This window comes from Schistocerca serialis, chromosome 1 (genome assembly GCF_023864345.2).
Source record: "Schistocerca serialis cubense isolate TAMUIC-IGC-003099 chromosome 1, iqSchSeri2.2, whole genome shotgun sequence".
Lineage (NCBI taxonomy): Eukaryota > Metazoa > Arthropoda > Insecta > Orthoptera > Acrididae > Schistocerca > Schistocerca serialis.
Genome location: NC_064638.1, coordinates 1,049,405,130 through 1,049,426,439, shown reverse-complemented (window position 1 = coordinate 1,049,426,439; position 21,310 = coordinate 1,049,405,130).

Here is a 21,310-nt window from a genome sequence, read left to right as displayed (position 1 = left end):
TATGATGGAACTGTTTCATATTGTCGAGTTTGCGAGAAAAAGGTTTCATGCGAAAAATGTTTCAACTAGACCAGTATGTCACGGCAAGTCTTCATATCGCAGGAATGCACAAGAAAGGACCACGACGAAAAGTTCTGACAACAGCAAGTTGCAGTAGCAGGGATTTTTTTCAAAGGTAACCAAAACAGTCGGTTTAACATGGACCTATGTAAAGCACTCATTGCAAGCATATTCCTAGTCACAAACTTACAAATCCTATCCTCAAAGGCTTCCTGTGCAAATATTGTTTACATCGCAGTATGCCAGATGAATCAACATTGCGTAAAAATTACATACAATTTACTTAAATGTTCTGGAAGAAATGTCCAATGAACTCAAGGACAGCATTATCCGGATTTCACTTGACGAAAATACAGAAACTTGTGGCCGTTACATTACAAATTTAATTGTTGGTGCTTTAAAATAACAGGCTTTTTCTTCCTATTTAGCGGCCTGCAAAAAACTTGGAAAAGTAAATCATTCTACGATCGCCAGATTTGTGAAGAAGGGCATAAAAAAGTATTTCCAGAATCTTGTGCAGATGAAATGATGTTTGTGTTTATTTCAGATGCTGCTCCCTATATGGTCAAAGCAGGAAAAGCCCTCCGAGTATTTTATCCTACTGTGATTCACGTGATGTGCTTTGCCCATGGAGTACATCGCCTTGCTGAAGAAGTATGTTCCACGTTTGTGAATGTAAATAAACTGATTTCATAAACAAAGAAAGTATATCTAAATGCTCGTGCTCGCACCAAGACCTACAAAGAAAAACTACCAAATGTGCCTTTACCTCCCGAACCAGTGGTAACTCGTTGGGGTACGTGGGTCGAAGCTGTGTTGTTTTACAATGAACGTTTCGAGGCCATTAGTGGTAGTAAACGACTTGGATAGTGCAGAGGCTTTGGCAGTTTGCGTGTGCAAGGAAGCTTTTAATGATTCCGGTATTAAAAAACACATTGCTATGATTAGCACTCATTTTTCCTATGTACCTGCAGGTATTAAAAAGCTTGAAACTCAAGGTTTGGTGTTGAATGAATTTATTCAGTTAATGATTAAAATTATTCTAGGGAACTCCTCATTGCCGGACGTATTCGCAAGAAAACTTAAAGAAAAGTTTGAAAACATTTTAAACAATAACCCCAGCTTTGAATCCTTGTGCAAAATTGATAGTTTTATTAATGGGATGGATGAACTTTTACCAGAAACAATAAGTGCCAACGTAGCACCCAAATTCAAATACTTCCCAGTTACCTCAGTTGATGTAGAACGCTCCTTTTCCGCTTGTAAAAATGTTTTGCGTGATCGAAAACACACTCTTATTACCGAACATTTGGAACAGTACTTGGTCGTTCAAGTTTACAATAATAGAAAAACGTAAAATAAATTGTAAATGATGCTTTGGTCCAATAGTATCAATTAAAAGTTAGCGCTGTTCAAAACAGTTCATGATTGTATGTTGTTTCTTAAATAAAATACCTCGAAGTTAGTCCTGTACATATCGACTGGTTCGCTGCGGCTCACTCGCATCGCATCCGCTTGTTACCGACAACAACAGCAAAAAAGGAACAATTATTGAAACACGTTATGCGTCCCCATTTTTCAATTTTTAGAAAATAATCCCAGAATGGCCTCCTTCCTAACCTCTACCACAAAGCATTTAGAAAATGATATCAGCGTTTTAAATATGTTGTGTCTAGACAAGACAGCCTAGACACAATGAGAGGAAGCCGAAAGGCACGCGCTTAAACTCACGCAGGCTGGCGTGAGGTCTGAAACAGGATACGTAATGAATGCTATAAAGAAAAGTACGTAGCTTCTGGAATACTTAACTTTAATCCACATTTGTAGAACCTCGCTCTTGATGATACATTAATAGAATTTCAATATCAATTGAATACGGCGCCTTGCTAGGTCGTAGCAAATGTAGCTGAAGGCTATGCTAACTATCGTCTCGGCAAATGAGAGCGTATCTGTCAGTGAACCGTTCCTTGCAAAGTCGGCTGTACAACTGGGGCGAGTGCCAGGACGTCTCTCTAGATCTGCCGTGTGGTGGCGCTCGGTCTGCAATTACTGACAGTGGCGACACGCGGGTCCGGCGTATACTAATGGACCGCGGTCGATTTAAAGGCGGTGACACCACATTCCTCCCCCGCAAATCGGCGAACGGTGGTGTTATAAGGCTTCCGCCCGCCGTGGGGAGGACCCCATGTTGACGTATGCGACGAGGTGAGGAGCCTAACAACAGGCGAGGCTGTGCCACCCGCACCCGGCCATTCGGTCCGAGGGGAGTTAGAAAACGCCTGAAAACCTAGTCCAGGGTGCACGCCAACATGCGGTGTATGCGCCCGTAAAGACACAGGAGGGGCCGTAGGGTCGACCTCCATTGCGTCGGGGTAGCCGACGGGCGAAGACGACATCTGGTCCGGAGCGGGCAAGAAGTCCATGTCGGAGGACAGCTGGTCACGGGAAGCGATCGGCAGCGCGTGACCCAGGGAGGCGCCTGGCGGTTGCAGCGAAGCGTCCACTGCGGGCGTCGCCGGCGGGAGAACAGGCGGCGGCGTCGGCGTCGTCGGCGGCGGCGGCGGCGCGTCGCCATGTGGCAAAATGGAAGGCAGCGTCGGTAACACCTAGGGATGAGGCGAGCCAGTAGATGGGTCCCCAGGGAGCTGACCGGATGGCACCGTCGCTGAAAGCAGACGGGGAGCGGCAGAATCCGTGCGACGACAGAGGCGCAGCTGATTGAGATGTCGACGCACCTCACCAGTGGCCCCCAAAACCAGATACATAGCGCGGCCAAGGCAGCGAAGAATGCGCCCTGCGAGCCAACGCCGTGAACCGCGATAGTTGCGATAGTATACAACGTCGCCCGGAGCAAAAGCAGGCGTCTGCCGCTGCACAGGAACCTGATGCGGCGGATGCAGCAAGGACATCAAGGTTCGATGAGGACGACCGTGGAGCAACTCAGCCGGCGAGCGACCATCTCGGGGCTGAGAGCGATACGAGGACAAGAAGAGCAATAACGCGTCCTCCCGAGAATGCGACTCTTTCAACTTCAACATCTGTGGCTTGAAAGGCTGGACCAATCGTTCAGCGGCACCGTTTGACGGAGGCGAAAACGGCGCGGATATCAGATGTTGAATACCATTGGCCTTGCAGAATGACTGAAATTCTGCGGACATGAATTGTGGGCCATTGTCGGAAACAATAGTCTGTGGAAGACCTTCAATGCAAAAGATAGCGGATAACGCTTGGATGGTGGCCGATGACATCGTGGAAGACATCCGTACAACAAAAGGAAAATTACTGAATGAATCTACCACAACCAACCATCGAGCATTCCAGAATGGACCAGCAAAATCGATGTGCAAGCGTTGCCAAGGGGAAGTGGCTTTTGGCCATGCAAAGAATTTCCGTGGTGGTGCGGATTGTTGTACGGCACACGCCATGCAAGAAGAGCATATATTCGTAATCGCAGCATCGATTCCGAACCAAGTACAGTGCTGACGAGCAAGTTGTTTCGTTCGCACTATACCCCAATGTCCATGGTGGAGAAGCCGTAAGACAGAGGACTGTAACGAACGTGGGACTACGACCCTGGACTGATCATTATCAGAACGCAACAGCAAAACACCACGTCGAACAAAAAGTCTCTCCTTGTGAACAAAAAATCGGCGAACCAACGGATCCTCGATCCGTGACTTTGACAAGGGCCATTGCGTAGCAACAAAACGCAAAACGGTAGCAAGGACAGGGTCAGCAGCAGTGGCTGTAGCTACACGACGAAACTCAATCGGAAACGATTCGACCACGTCATCGGTTTCCGCATCAATGAACATGCAAGCAAGTTCGGAAGAATCGAATGCTCTATCCTCAGCAAAAGGCAAACGGGACAACGCATCGGCGTTTCCGTGCTTAGCAGTGGACCGATACAAGATATCGTAGCGGTACTGCGAGAGGAAAATAGGCCAGCGAATGAATTTCTGCGCTGTACGTGGAGGTACAGGCTTGGTCGGATGAAAAAGCGATGTTAAAGGTTTGTGGTCGGTGATGATAGTAAAGTGACACCATACAAGAAATCGTGAAACTTAGTAACACCAAATACGAGAGCCAAGGCTTCTTTCTCTGTGAAAAATTTCTTTGCGCAGACGAGAGCAATTTGGACGCAAAGGCAATAGGGCGATCATGCGATCCATCTTTGTGCGCAAGCACAGCACCGATCCCGAAATCCGATGCATCTACCATCAACAAAAGGGGTTTCTGGGGATAGAATGGCGTAAGGCAAGTATTTGACAGCAACGCCGATTTCAACTGGCGAAAGGCGCGTTCGCATTCCGTCGTCCAGATGAACGGATCACCTTTACGGCGTAAGCGATGAAGCGGAGCTGAAGTGGAAGAGGCATGGGGAATATATCGGTGGTAATAATTAATTTTACCCAGCACACTCTGTAGCTGCTTCAAAGTCTCCGGCGAAGGCAAGTCTTGTATGGCACGGAGGTGCTCAGGACTGGGATGTATGCCTTGGGCATTGATTACATGTCCCAGATAAGGTAAGTCACGAGCAAAAAACACACATTTGTCCTTCCGCAAGCGAAGACCATTTTGTCGCAAGACCTGAAATAATGTCCTGAGATTGGCTAAATGTTCGTCTTCCGTCTTTCCGGAGATCACAATATCGTCCAGATAGTTTGTTGCAGTAGGGACTGAGGCACAAACAGTTTGTAGATATTGCTGAAACAATGCAGGGGCGGATGCACACCCGAATGGCAGTCTTTTGAATCGGTACAAACCAAGATGCGTGTTAACCACCAAGACGCGCTGGAATTCGTCGCCCACTGGTATTTGCAAGTACGCATCTGCTAGGTCCAACTTCGAAAAATATTTACCCGGGCACAGTTTGTCAAAAAGATCGTCCGGGCGGGGTAAAGGATAAGTTGCAATCACTAATTGTGGATTCACTGTAGCTTTGAAGTCCACACAAAGTCTCAATTTTCCAGAAGGTTTTGGCAAAATTACTAAGGATGAGGCCCAGAGAGAAGCCTGCACACGTTCAATCACACCTTGTGATTCCAAATCGTGTAATGTTTTTGCGACCTCATCACACAATGTGTGGGGAACATTGCGCGCTCTGAAAAATTTCGGTTACGCGTTTACTTTCAGTTCCAAATGTGCTTTATAGTTCTTAGCGCAACCGAGGCCCGGTGCAAAAATGTCTGAAAATTCTTCACATAGACTAGAAACACTGGCTGAAGGCACAGTCTGGTTCACTGATAGGACCTGATTGACTGTAGACAAGTTAAACAACTGAAATAAATCTAAACCAAACAAGTTCACTCCAGAAGAAGAACGAAGTACGTAAAATGACACAAGTTTTGTTTGTCCCTTGTATGTTGCAAGAAGGCTGCACTGTCCTAACACAGGGATCGTGTGACCTGAATATGTAGTTAGCTTAAAATTTGCGGCACGCAACGGAGGTGTGCCCAGATGTTTGTACGTGTCTTTATTGATCAGTGGGATGCACACAGTCACTTTTAGAGAGAGTGGCACTGGGCGGAGTGGAATGAACTACATGAATATCCTTGGGCGTAGGTTCACGAGCCTGAGTATTCTTGGTTCGATTCCGGGGCGAAGCAAAGGGCCTGGAATGTTTGTGAGTGTCCGTTCTGAGCTTTTTCTGGCAAACACTCTGAACATGTCCTTTTTTATTACAGAAGAAGCAAATAGCTTGGTGTGACGGGAAATTTTCACGCGAATGTCTAGTAGCACACCGCGGGCATGATTTTACTGCATTTGCTTGCTGCCGTGGGACACGTGGTTGAGATCGTGGCGGCAGCTGCGCGGATGGGCGCGAGGGCTGTTTACAGTTCCGTGCAGCTCGCCCGGCGGGCCGGTTAATGTGACACACGGCTGGCGAAGTTGCAAATGATTCCTGAGCAAAGTCAAGTGTGTCTTGCCTATCCAATATGTCTATCACTTGTTGAAGGGAGGGATTGACTAGTTTCAAAATTTGCTCCCGTATACGAACATCAGAAACGTTCTGTGCAATTGCATCACGTACCATAGTATCCGAATAAGGGAGTCCACATTCACACTCAAAAGCACAATCCCTTGTAAGGCCTTGCAAAGTTGCAACCCAGTCCCGATTAGTTTGACTGGCCGTACGTTTTGTACGAAAGAACGTATACCTTTTTGCAACTATATTGACTGATTCCTTGAAATATGCATCTAATGCAGACAAAATTTCTTCGTAGGACAGAGTTGCTACGTCGCGTCGGGGAAACAATTTCACTATCACACGGTACGTCTGGACGCCGACACATGATAATAAGTGAGGCTGCTGCTCAATACCTTGAATTCTGTAGGCGGCGAGATGGAATCCAAATTGGTGTGACCACTCCGTCCAGCTTTCCATCGCCGCATCGAATTGACGAAAAGGTGGTGCAACTGCGTGTTGTGGCTGCGGTAGCGGTGGAGCGGCGGCTGCCGCATCGTTCTGCATTGCACGTTGACCCTGAACGAGCTGTCCAAGGGCATCCAATAACGCCTGCGTCTGCTGATTCTGCAAGCGATAAAATTCGGACAGTGCATCTGGAGATTGTGGCGAAGTCATGACACAATGAAATTTAAGCAAGTATAAAGAACAAGACCCTTTTTTTTTTACTCGTCGCCAAATACGTTGTGTCTAGACAAGACAGCCTAGACACAATGAGAGGAAGCCGAAAGGCACGCGCTTAAACTCATGCAGGCTGGCGTGAGGTCTGAAACAGGATACGTAATGAATGCTATAAAGAAAAGTACGTAGCTTCTGGAATACTTAACTTTAATCCACATTTGTAGAACCTCGCTCTTGATGATACATTAATAGAATGTCAATATCAATTGAATACGGCGCCTTGCTAGGTCGTAGCAAATGTAGCTGAAGGCTATGCTAACTATCGTCTCGGCAAATGAGAGCGTATCTGTCAGTGAACCGTTCCTTGCAAAGTCGGCTGTACAACTGGGGCGAGTGCCAGGACGTCTCTCTAGACCTGCCGTGTGGTGGCGCTCGGTCTGCAATTACTGACAGTGGCGACACGCGGGTCCGGCGTATACTAATGGACCGTGGCCGATTTAAAGGCTACCACCTAGCAAGTGTGGTGTCTGGCGGTGACACCACAAAATATACCGATAGTTCGCATGGCCGGCGCTCTTCCTCGTAACTGATATGCACAGGTCCGACTTTGAGATATAATGCACGTAGTAACTACCATGTTGTCCACCCCCGGTAGCTGAGTGGTCAGCGTGACAGGCTGTCAATCCTAAGGGTCCGGATTCGATTCCCGGCTGGGTCGGAGATTTTCTCCGCTCAGGGACTGGGTGTTGTGTTGTCCTAATCATCATCATTTCACCCCCATCGACGCGCAGGTCGCCGAAGTGGCGTCAAATCGAAAGACCTGCACCAGGCGAACAGTCTACCTGACGGGAGGCCCTAGCCACACGATATTTCATTTCAACTACCATGTTTTTTTTATTGTTTGATCTTGCATATTTCGACACGTTTCATGCATTTTTAAGCATTTTTGACGCATATTTTAAGGTTTTTATGATGCATATAATCCGGTCTTTAGTTATTATAATCGCTAACATTCCCAAGCTAAACCAAAAGCACGGATCTTAACGGATACATCAGTTGTCTATAAAGTATACCCACTCAGTCTAGATAAAACAAAATTTTAGCACTAAAGTGCCCCAAGGCTAAATTGAACGAAGAAATGTTAGCACTGTATGCAGCCGGTAACAAGCCTGAGCGAAAACTAAAGTAAGACTGAATGAAATGACGGGAGGGTTGTCCTTTTAAAGACTCGATCCGGGATGTTGTTCAACTTCTTTAATTTATAATACCGGTAGTTTATAAATTCTTTAGGTAACAGTTTTTGCCTCTCACTGGCTGACAAGATTATTGTATTTTGTTTATATATTATTTGGAATGAACAGTAGTTCATAAAGGTAAGCAGTACTAATTTATGACTCCGCAATGGGAATCCCGAGTTTATGACAGCAGGGTTTATCTTGTATGTTAAAAATTAATTATTGAGAATTTAGCAAATCTTCAGTAAGGATCCTTGCTCGACGGCAGTTACTTTTGACTGCCATTATTTCTGATGAAAACAATTAACTGAAACTAATTACTTCATTGCAACCAGAACAGAAAACTGAATCATGGGAATAATAAAGTTGGGGGGTGGGGGTGGGAATTTGTTTCTACAGTCTTGATGATTTACGTAACGTGTTACTAATGTTGGAACTTTAACATCGGAATTTTGAAAATAGAATCAGCTTAACTTTTATATAGGCCTTAATATATGAAATACAAGTACATACGAACTAATATGGTAGGGTCGACTTGCTTTGTCACTCGCTATTTAAGCCAATTGATGTACCCTTTCATTGATTTGGACAGCTAGATGGACATCTGAGAATGAGGGTAATATAATTCATAAATCATATTCTAGTGATGGAAACATGAACATCACAAATAAGAAGAGCTGAGAGGAATGTTGCAGACTTACATTAGGATGTGATCATGTTCAGCGTTTCAATGACTGTAAAAGAAATATTGTTGTGTACATTATAAATGGTTTTATGGCAGCCCGCGACTATAAAACAATGAGTTTGTTTATAAATAACTTTTCTGCTGCCAGTCACGATTTTCTCTCATTTATATTTTACACGACGCGTTTAGGAAGATGATTCCCATTTTCAAGAGTGTTTTCTCTTTGTACTATGTCATGTTTTCATAATGTTTTCGATGTGTGAGGCTCTGCTTTGTCTAGTTGACTTTACTGCAATATATAAAAACGAGCTATTTTTAATTAGTTATCGACTTTTTTTATATGTAGTTAGTAGCGAAATTTGGAAGAACATTTACTTACGGTTTTCTTATGGTCTATTTGTGCAGAGTCTCACACACGTTAAACATCACACACAACTTTCAGTGCACAGTACACGTAGTGTATAGCTTACATAAACAAACAGATAAAAAGACGTTTTTAGATGTAGTTGATAGAGATAATGTTACAGGTCCTCCACAGATTATGAAATGCTTTTGTACAGATTGTATTTATCTTGACAATATGGATCATAATTTCCTTATATCTGTTTCTGTGTGTTATTATTTTTCTTTAGGTATATTCATATTGTCAAAGCACCTGAAAAAATTCACTGATTCACTTTCAAGCTTTTCGTTTTACATTTTGTCTTCATATTTTCTGTAATGTGAATATATCTCCAGTTCTTCTAACAAATCCATTTATTCCCTTTATTTAGTCGGTGGAGTGCTTTGACATTTTGCTCTATTTTTCCAAATGAGTGTCCTGTATTATGCGTGTGTCTGGCTATTGCTGATGATGTGTGTCTGTTGTGTGTGTAGGCTAAAGCTTGTGTAGCTGGTGTTGACATTTTGGCATGTTTGCCCTAGGAAAAACATGGACTGTTCCTGGCACGTTACCTGGAAAAGTAGAGTAAAATGTCAAAGTACTCCACCGACTAAATAAAGGGCATAAAATGGATTTGTTAGAAGAGCTGGAGATAAATTCACGTTAAAGAAAATATGAAGAAAAAACGTTAAACGAAAAAATTGAAAATGAATCAGTGAACTTCTTCAGATACTTTGACAATATGCTTGGATAAAAATAATAACACACAGAAAAAGTACCATTATTAAAGAAATATAAGCGAATTATGATCCATATTGGTAAGATAAATACTCCCTGTCAGTGAACTTCTTCAGATACTTTGACAATATGCTTGGATAAAAATAATAACACACAGAAAAAGTACCATTATTAAAGAAATATAAGCGAATTATGATCCATATTGGTAAGATAAATACTCCCTGTACAGAAGCATAGCGTACCCTCTGGAAGACCTGTAACATTATCTCTGTCAACTACATTTAAAAACGTCTAACTGTTTGTGTAAGTTATACTCGTTGTGTACTGTGCACTGAAATATGTGTGTGATGCGTAACATGTGTGAGACTCTGCACAAATGAAGCATAAGAAGACAGAAAGTGCAAGTTCTTCCAAATTTCGCTACTAATTACATATAAAAATCGGTAGCTAACTAAGAACTGCTCGTTTCTTTATATATTCCTATAAAGTCAACAAAACAAAGAAGAACCTCACACACCGAAAATATTACGTAAAAATGACATAGTACAAAGAGAAAATACACTTGAAAGTGGGAATCATTTTCCGCGTCGTGTAAAATACGAATAAAAGAAAACCGTGACTAGTAGCAGAAAAGAAATATAACTCTGAAACCCTTGAATAATGTGTAATTACAGCATAAAACCAAAGATAAATGCAAAACGGTAGATTTACCTACAGAGTTCCCACATTTTGTTCAGTTTTAAGACTAGGAGCGTGCCATCGGCTCGTTACAGGTGCAATTAAAGTTAACGAAAACCTTCGGCCGCTGATGAAGGAGAAATATTTTCCGCGGTGCAGGTAATAGGTTTTAGTTGCAAATGAGCGCGCAAACGAAGGTAGCGTGCCGTGCTGTGGCATGGCGTGCCAATGGCGGCTGCGAACGGCGCGCCGGAGAGGTCCAACTTGCGTTCCGCTGAAATTCACCGGACCGCGGGGCGAACTTGGCTGCGAACGACGGCTGTTGTCGCGCAGGAAGTTTGCTGACGACGACAGTGATCTTATTTTCTGCTTTCTGTCGACTCAGAGGAAGGTAGAAACGAATCGTGGGAAGCAGCACGTAGACTTCCTGCACGTAGCAGTCAGATATTCTCGGTGAAACTTTACAGAATTTCCGCGAACAGCAGGTTGCGCCTGCACGAGAAATGGAAGACGAAATGTTAATGGTCCACGTATCTGCGTGTTGCCCCTTATTGTTATCAAATCTTCGTCACCCCGTATGGGCGGAAGGTGGACTCCCAGCACTACAACATACTGTTCTTCAGCCAAAAGATTAGAAGTTCCAAGATGCTACTCCAGGCGGGTGTAAAATGAATGTGCGCAACGGAAAATAATAAACGGCGAATGAAGATTTGGCCCTGTTGACTACCCCCTGAAGCAGATCTTAGGATCTCTTAGATCTATAAATTACAATCTAAACAAAAATGAATAATGAATAATATGAATAATGCGGAATGACTAACATCATCTACATACTAAACGCTAGAAGACACTACTTTCAAAGATGATCTACGGTGGTATGGAACCTCAGTGGAAATAAACTCACGTGATCGCAGCTGTTCAGCTTTTATACTTTTATAACCCTAATAAGCCGAAGCAATTTGCGATATCACCGTATGTACAGCGTCTGGTACGTCGAAGTGATGGTTCTCGTACTCGTCTGCGACGACGGAAGAACTCCAGCCACAAATAAACTCTTTCAAATACTAGGACGGCAGAAGGCGGTCCTCTGACTCATATACTCTAATAATATCTTCTCCTCTCTGTGTTCTATAGACTAGAAACGCGAACTCCCAGTCACAAGGACGGAGTTCAGATAACGCCTCAATGTAAGTATAGACAGAAAAAGTGCTCTCAATTACTGACCGCTGCGTACTCAACGACGACTTCCAACCCGGAGGTGAAGTCTAGTATCACATAGGTTCGCAACAGTACAGTGCCTAAGTGTTCTAACTATAAACTCTCCTGAGAGCAAAGACAGCAAGTTTGCCTGTACCAACAAAGCTCAGATCGAGCTACCGTCACACACGGGCGCTCACAACGGAAGACCACGTCTCTCCACCGCTGGCCTCCCAGCAAGGCTCAGCTCCCCACCATTGTAATTCCGAAAACGAATCATATTCCCGAAACCACGGAATATTCTCCCTCTCTACAGATTCTTCCGAACGCCTACCAACCATATTTTAGTCTTTCGTCGTCCAATGCGGAAAATTTGCGAGGAAAAACCTATACTCATACAGTGGTACGCTTCTGAGTAAACATCCTTGGAAATAACCCAGCCTGCTTGCTTTCCGAGGTGCCGCTTCTTCTTCCTCGCACCTGCATCCAAAATTTGCAGAGTTTGGAAGTATTATCCGGTTATCCTTCCGGCCCTACTACAATAGTGGCCGATAGCAGCGGGTCGCCCCTGTATTGTGTCTTCGCGCTCAGGTGTCACGACGTCCGTCTAACTACTTTCTGTGTTTAAGCAGAACCGACACACCTGAGTGGGCCTTCCATCCAGGGCTTGAGTTCCGCCTGCCGTTTCATCTCCACTGGCGTTCCAACCTCTACTAGTATAGGCAATCATTCATTACGCCGTTCTGATAATAAAGACACTCCGTCACCTTTCATGCACTGAGCGTTAACAATTATTTACAGGGCGTAATTGACAATGTCAGTCTCCTTTATGTATTCATATGTACGATGTACAACCTATCAAATGATACCTAATTGTGTTTGTAGATCACGCAGAGTATGTGGATGGGTACTTGTAACGTGCAAAATTATAGCCACCTTACAAAGTGTCAATTAAGACGAAACGAATATCACTAAAAGGTGAAATATTTTACAGATTTTTAAAAAGTTAGAAAAAGATGAATTCTGTTGGAGACAATGTAATATTAAACTGTTGATTTTCTTTATTGTTTAGATTAAAACCGAAAAATTAAGATAAAAATAAAAAACAAATTTTTAAAACACATTGCAGAAACGGTGAAGGAGCACTACATTTGCAGTAAAAGCTGGAGGACGTGCACTGGGAAAAAAGGGTTTAGGGAGAGGAAAACTGTGCTGTGGGATTGGACGGTGCGGTTATAAATATAGAGGTTCCCGTTGGATAGTGTCTATGGAAGGGAATTGGGTGTCGGCGCGGATAGTAGAAAGACAGAATGTGAGGAGTCTGGTGTGTGGACAAGGTAGGAGAGAGCATGGAGAAATATGAGGAAGGAAAAGGGGATACTTAACCCTCATGAGTAGTAGGATAGGTGGGAAACAGCCGGCACTGCTGCACTCAAAATTATGAACTCACATGTGAATGACACCTTCGTTACCTTTTTTTTTTAAGAATGTCGCCTGGAGCGGCTATTGTGTCTTTATATTTGTTATGACGTCTCGGCTACTGACATTCTTAGACCCATAAAACAAAGTTCAGTGTCAGTTATAATAAAACTCTGGTTTGTGGATTTGATTATGGTAGTAACAAAGTTGTTGTAGAAAATTAAAATACATGAAGCAAGCAAGACAGCATTATTCACTAAATTTCGTAACGATAATGGACTCATTCAAGGAGTTTATTGCCTTTATTAATAACATTTGTCATCCTGGCATTCAATGATGATAGACTGCATTACTCTCACCACTTTCTAGCCTACAGCATGCTGATACCCAGCTCACGGTGCAAATGGGAAAGACCGGCATTCTCGATGTGGAAATGTACGGCCACAGAGCATGCAGCAAATACACCAGCAACCAACAGATAACTACTTGTCGTCTTCCTACAATGCAGGACCAAAAATTCAGCGTTAAAAACGTTAAAGGTGAGGACACACAGGATCAGTGACGTAAAAACGTCAAGATGGAAAAGCAGAAACTACGATTAATTTTCATAGCCATGGCTACGATAAAATAATTGTACGAACTACTACGCTAAAATAAAATTAGATCACAATAATGGAGAAAATGGTGCAAGAACACATCGTCCTCCTACCGCACATTTTGGGCATCCGTGAACTTGTGGGAAGTGTTCTCTGTTGAAGGGGTTCAAGCAGATCCCCGCAAGCAGTAACAAACAAGAGATGTGCTCAGCTCAAAGAAAGATGCTGTCTGTATGCTGCATACGTCTGAACCCTTACTTCAGTAGCGAGTGCGAATTAATATACATTGGTGATACAGGAAGGTCTGTTTCCATGTGCATAACGGAACGCTAGAGGAACATACAAAATAATCGCGAGTTGGTGATAAGGTCTGTTTCCATGTATATAACGCAACGCTAGAGGAACATACAAAATAATCGCGAGGATTGACAGTCAGGAATCCATCACAGATAAGAAGAAGCTACATGGGTAGCGGGTGTAGTTGGGAGTGGAATGGCTTTTCTCGCTGTTAGTGGTTCTCGGGAAAGAACAAAAAAAGTTTGTCTCAAAGGATGCACCTCAAACACAGGACAAGGTTAAACCTAAAAACCACACCCTCTTTTGGTAGTATATTGTCATAGCTGTGCTGGGAAAGAACGACAGTTCCAGGGACTAATAGAAAGCACTGAAGCTCAAATCATTATAGGTACTGAAAGCTGGCTATAGCCGGAGATACGTTCAGCGGAAATTTTTACAAAGGGCCTAAAGGTGTTCAGGAAGGTTAGATTAAATGCAGCTGTTGGTGGCGTATTTGTTGCTATTAAGCATAGTTTATCTTGTACAGAAATTGAAATAAATAGTTCTTTTGAGTTAGTATCGATAGAAGTTACACCTGACAACAGGAATAAGTTAATAATCGTTCCTTTTACCGACTACCTGACCCAGAGGATGTGTGTTGTTGTGGTCTTTAGTTCTGAATACTGGCTTGATGGAGCTCTCCATGCTGCTCTATTCTGTGCAAGCCTCTTCATCTCTGAATTGCTATTGCAACTTACAACTTTCTAAATCTGCTTACTATATTCATCTCTTGGTCTCCCTCTACAATTTTTACCGCCCGCACTTTTCTCCTCTGCTAAACTAGTGATCCCTTGATGTCTTAGAATGCGTCGTATGACTCAGAGGGTACAGTTGCGCTGAAAGGTTCAAAGAAAACTTTAGTGTCATCTCAACTAAGTACCCTGTTCATAAAGTTATGGTCGATAGTGACTTGAATCTATCTCCGTTATGATGGTGCAAATACATTTTCAAAGCCGGTGGCAGGCATAAAACATCGTCCGAAATTGTACTAAACGCTTTCTCCAAAAATTATTTTGAGCAATTACCTCGGGACCCCAATCGAAGTTTAAATACTTGCTTAGCAGCAATAATCCGGAGCGAATAGGGAATATCATAGTGGATACAGCGATAAGTGACCACAAAGTGGTTGTAGCGAGACTGAATACTGTAACACGGAAACTCACCAAAACAAATGCGGAAAATATATCTGTTTAAAAAAGCAGATATACAGTCTTCGTTCCTTCAGAAGTATGTAAGTGCAGACCAAATATGACTTGGATTCAAAGAAACGTTATCAACAGCAGTTGAGAGATTTATACCTAATAAATTAATAAGAGGTGGAAGTGATCCCCCATGGTACACAAAACAGGTCAGAGCACTGTTGCATCGGCCAGACACAACTAATACCTTAACTTTGCGATAGGATTGGTAATGTTGCTAATGATAGTGCCACTAAAGTGGAGCTAATGAAAACAATTTTTCGAAATCCCTTCACTAAATAAGAAGAGGTAAATATTCCAGAATGCGAATAAATCACAGCTGCCAACATGAGTAACTTAGAAGTAGGTAACCTCGGTGTAGCGAAGCAGTTTAAATGAGTTAATAAAGGTAAGTCTTTGGGTCCAAATTGTATACCAATTAGGCCCCTTTCAGAATATGCTGATATAATAACCCCATACTTAGCAATAATACAGGGTGATTCAAAAAGAATCCCACAACTTTAAAAATGTGTATTTAATGAAAGAAACATAATATAACCTTCTGTTATACATCATTACAAAAAGTATTTGAAAAGGTTTTTTTCACTCAAAAACAAGTTCAGAGATGTTCAATATGGCCCCCTCCAGACACTCGAGCAATATCAACCCGATACTCCAACTCGTTCCACACTCTCTGTAGCATATCAGGCGTAACAGTTTGGATAGCTGCTGTTATTTCTCGTTTCAAATCATCAATGGTGGCTGGGAGAGGTGGCCGAAACACCATACCCTTAACATACCCCCATAAGAAAAAATCGCAGGGGGTAAGATCAGGGCTTCTTGGAGGCCAGTGATGAAGTGCTCTGTCACGGGCTGCCTGGCGGCCGATCCATCGCCTCGGGTAGTTGACGTTCAGGTTTCATAACCAACCTTTTTCGTAGGACTCTCCATACAGTTGATTGTGGAATTTGCAGCTCTCTGCTAGCTCTGCGAGTCAATTTTCTTGGGCTGCGAACAAATGCTTGCTGGATGCGTGCTACATTTTCATCACTCGTTCTCGGCCGTCCAGAACTTTTCTCTTTGCACAAACACCCATTCTCTGTAAACTGTTTATACCAACGTTTAAGACACCACCTATCAGGAGGTTTAACACCATACTTCGTTCGAAATGCACGCTGAACAACTGTCGTCGATTCACTTCTGCCTTACTCAATAACACAAAAAGCTTTCTGTTGAGCGGTCGCCATCTTAGCATCAACTGACGCTGACGCCTAGTCAACAGCGCCTCAAGCGAACAAATGTACAACTAAATGAAACTTTATAGCTCCCTTAATTCGCCGACAGATAGTGCTTTGCTCTGCCTTTTGTCATTGAAGAGTTTTAAATTCCTAAAGTTGTGGTATTCTTTTTGAATCATCCTGTATATAACCGTTCGCCCGAGAAAAAAAAAATCCGTACACAAAGACTGGAAAGTTGCACAGGTGTGTTTGTAAATTCTGTAATGTGAATGAGGGGCCCAAGTCATAGGTCGAAAACGCCCCAAAAGCATTGCAGAACCATCTCTGGCCTGAACTATAGCCACCACACGATGAGTACTAATGGCTTCATTGGACGGTCAGGACCAGCGCCTCAGATCATTCGAAGAGAAGAAAAATCGCAACTTGTCAGACCACAACATGCGTTTCTAGTCTACTAATGTTCAGTTACTGTGATGTTTGGCCTCTGGAAGAAGTGCAGATTTTTCTGCTATTGTGTGCAAAGTCCTTCTGCGAAGTATCCGACTCCGATGACCAATCCATGCAGATCCTTTCGCAGAGTTCGCTCGGAAACTGGTTGAGGAGGATGCAAATCGGGTTTGCTACAAATACGCGCTGTAACTGTCTTGAACGTTATTTACCTTTGAGATTGACAGCAACAATTCCCGTAGGATTTTAAACAGACTGTCACTGAGAAGTCGTGTCACTCTGCTCCAGTCCCTGTCAGTTAGGATCTTGATACGACTGCTGTACATTGGTTCATCTCTCCGTCTATACGCGTTGGACAATCTACGTTGCCAATTGACGGAAAAAAATCCCAGCACCAAAAGGAGTGGTGCGAGGTAAACGAAAGTCGGTAGGCGTGTTTCTGTATCTGAAAAATGGTGTGTATTCAAATTTCACGCCGCTTACATAAGAGTGGCGCTAGTAGCGCCACTATAAGGATGCAAATTAGGTTTGCTACAAATACGCGCTGTAACTGTCTTGAACATTAGTTACCTTTGAGATTGAAAGTAAGGAGTTGGTGTTAGTCAAGAATGCCTGAGAGATCACGAACACGCGGCTATTGACACCTCACTGAGTTTGAACGAGGTCATGTAATAGGGCTACGAGAAGCTGGCTGTTTCTTCCAAGATATTGCTGATCGAATGACTTGGCAGAAATATAGTTACTGTACATGACTGCTGGCAGCGGTGATTACAGAAAGGTATAGTTGCAGAAGATCGGACGAATACGTGTCATTACTGAGAGGAAATAACGTCGTGTTCGGCGTCTGGCTCTGGTGCATCGTACTGCATCTACAGCAGCAATTCGAGTAGCAGTTGGAAATACAGTGACACAAGGAACTGTTACAAATCGGTTACTTCAAGGACAGCTCCGATTCAGACGCTTTGTCCACAAACCATCACCGTTTGCGACTTCAGTGGCATCAAGCTAGAACTCACTAGCGGCCGGAGTGGAGGTCTGTTGTGTTTTCTGAACAAAGCTGGTTCTGCCGCAGTGCCAGTGATGGCCGTGTGTTGGTTAGAAGGAGGCTAGGTGAGTGTTTGCCACCAGCCAGTCTATGACCTGGACACACTGGACCTACACCTGGAGTTATGGACTGGAGGGCGATTTAGTTTGAGAGCGGGAGCACTCTCGTGGTTACCCCACGTACCCTGAGTGCAAGTTCGTATGTTAGTCTGGTGATTCGACCTGTGGCGCTGCAATACATGAACAGCATTCCGGGGGGTATTTTCCAACAGGATAACGCTCGCTCATATACGGCTGGTGTAATCCAACATGCTCTGCATAGTGTCGACATGTTGCCATAGCCTGTTCGATCAGCAGGTTTGTCTCCAATCGAGCATCTATTGGACGTCATTGGACGATGACTCCACCGTCATCCAGAACCAGCGTTACCCATCCTTTTATTGACTGACCGAGTGCTACAGGCATGGAACTCAATCCCCAAACTGACATCTGGCACCTACAGACGCAATGCATGCACGTTTTCATGTTTGCATTTCACATTCTGGAAGTTACACCGGCTATTAACGTACCAGCATTTCACATCTGCAATGGCTTTTTCCGCGCTTACATTAACCTTGTGAACTTGCAGCGTTAACTTACATATGTTCCCCAGACAAATGTATTCCCGAAATTTTGGTACTCCACATTAATTGTTTCTTGGTGCTGGGATTTTTTTCGGTTTCACTCAAGGTAGATCTCTAATTCCATTCTGACATGTTTCCACGTTGACCCATCTTACTACACTAATTGCATGCAATCGATTGACACATGCGTGCCATTTATCATGACTTACGCCAAGTGTGGTAGGTCACGTGACTTGTTGGTGCCAGTTCTGCACTGAAGTGACCAGGGTGCTGTTTTAAGCGGCTGAGTTAATGTTGAGTCCAGTGAGTCTACCAGGATAGCAATATATCTGACAGGTTTTCGTTCGCAGGAAGCAGTGTATATTTTTATCTTTCCTGTCAGTTCTGAAACGTTCTCGACGAACTTTTACGACATATTGTTTACCATATGGGCCTACACCAGTGTTTCTTCTGTTTCGTGAGAGAGGTCGTACTGCACAATGTCGTAATTTTTGGGAATGTAAATACAGGCATATGTAGGATTTACTACAAATGTGTTCGCGTTTAGAACTCTCGTTGCAGCTATAAAAATGTAATAAAACAGAAATAAAAAAGGGGAAAAGCGCTATCATCTTTTATTTTGCGAGGGGACCACTTGGGCCACTGGTTGCTGAAATGTGGTGACAGCAAGCGGTTTTTCAGGAACGTGTCAGGACGAGGGAAGAAATGCCCTGGGGGGTGAGGCGGAGGAGTGAGGTGGGGAGAGGGGTTTAGTCGGTGTAGTCTCCCCCTAGGCCAAACTAGACACGTGCAGGACACGCTGCTGTTTCGTGCGGACGGGGCGGGCAGTGCAACCCTCCCCCCCCCCCCTCCCCCGACCGTGGCGGCGGCTGCGCCACCTGCTTTCCTGCTGCTGCATAATAAATAAGCCCCGGTCGCAGATCGATGCCGGCGGGGTGCCGCCTGAGGCGCTACTCGCCGTCCGTTTGTTGCAGGCAGCGCATGAAAGGAGCGCTGGTTGCCGCGATAACTCAAAGCAGCTTTGTTCCCTTCCTCCTCCACCCCCTTCACGAAAGCTGTCTAGTGTTCAAGCACTCTCGTCGATTACGAAGTCACTGCAGGATGTTATTCGTCATGGCTGTGGACAAAAGCACAAAAGACCAGACGAAGCCTTTGTGCCCCAAGAAAAAAAATCATTATCTATCGATGTTAATTCCATGTGCGAACTCCTTGACATCAGTTTTATTATACACTACTGGACATTAAAATTCCTACACCAAGAAGAAATGCAGATAATAAACGGGCATTCGTTGGACAAATATATTATACTAGAACTGACATGTGATTACATTTGCACGCAATTTGGGTGCATAGATCCTGAGAAATCAGTACCGAGAACAACCACCTCTGGCCGTAATAACGGCTTTGATACGCCTGGACATTGAGTCAAAAGGAGCTTGGATGGCGTGAACAGGTACAGCTGCCCATGCAGCTTCAACACGCTACCACAGTTCAGCAAGAGTAGTGACTGGCGTGTTGTGACGAGCCAGTTGCTCGGCCACCATTGACCAGACGTTTTCAATTGGTGAGAGATCTAGAGAACGTGCTGGCCAGCGCAGCAGTCCAACATTTTCTGTATCCAGAAAGGCCCGTACAGAACCTGCAACTTGCGGTCGTGCATTATCCTGCTGAACTGTAGGGTTTCGCAGGGATCGAATGAAGGGTAGAGCCATGGGTCGTAACACATCTGAAATGTAACGTCCACTGTTCAAAGTGCCGTCAATGCGAACAAGGGGTGACCGATACATGTAACCAATGGCACCCCATACAATCACGCCGGGTGAAAGGCCAGTATGGCGATGACGAATACACGCTTCCAATGTGCGTTCACCGCGATGTCGCCAAACACGGATGCGACCATCATGATGCTGTAAACAGAAGTTGGATCCATCCGAAAACATGATGTTTAGCCATTAGTGCACCCAGGTTCGTCGTTGAGTACACCATCGCAGGCGCTCCTGTCTGTGATGCAGCGTCCAGGGTAAACGCAGCCATGGTCTCCGAGCTGATAGTCCATGCTGCTGGAAACGTCGTCGAACTGTTCGTGCATATGGTTGTTGTGTTGCAAACGTCCCCATCTGTTGACTCAGGGATCGAGACGTGGTTGCACGATCCGTTACAGCCATGCGGATAAGGTGCCTTTCATCTCGACTGGTAGTGATACAAGGCCGTTGGGATCCAGCACGGAGTTCCGTATTACCCTCCTGAACCCACCGATTCCATATTATGCTAACAGTCATTGGATCTCGAGCAACGCGAGCAGCAATGTCGCGATACGATAAACCGCAATCGCGATTGGCTACAATCCGACCTTTATCAAAGTCGGAAATGTGATGGTATGCATTTCTCCTCCTTACACGAGGCATTACAACAACGTTTCACCAGGCAACGCCGGTCAACTGCTGTTTGTGTATGAGAAATCGGTTGGAAACTTTCCTCATGTCAGCATGCTGTAGGTGTCGCCACCGGCGCCAACCTTGTGTCAATGCTCTGAAAAGCTTATCATTTGCATATCACAGCATCTTCTTGCTGTCGGTTAAATTTCGCATCAGTAGCACGTCATCTTCGTGGTGTAGCAATTTTAATGGCCAGTAGTGTATGTAGATCTGCTACCGAATAGTGACATAAAAATGTGTGCCAGATCGGAGCTTGACCCGGATTTCGTGTTTATCGTGAGTGGTCGACTTAAGCACTTCGGATATCCGTGCATGCTCCCCGTACCGATGCAAACTTTCATGCCACTCTGCCTACATCCTTACATTGCAGTGTGCTAAATTCTTCATCCTGGGAGCACGCACGGATAGGCGAAATTTTGAGCGTGGAGCT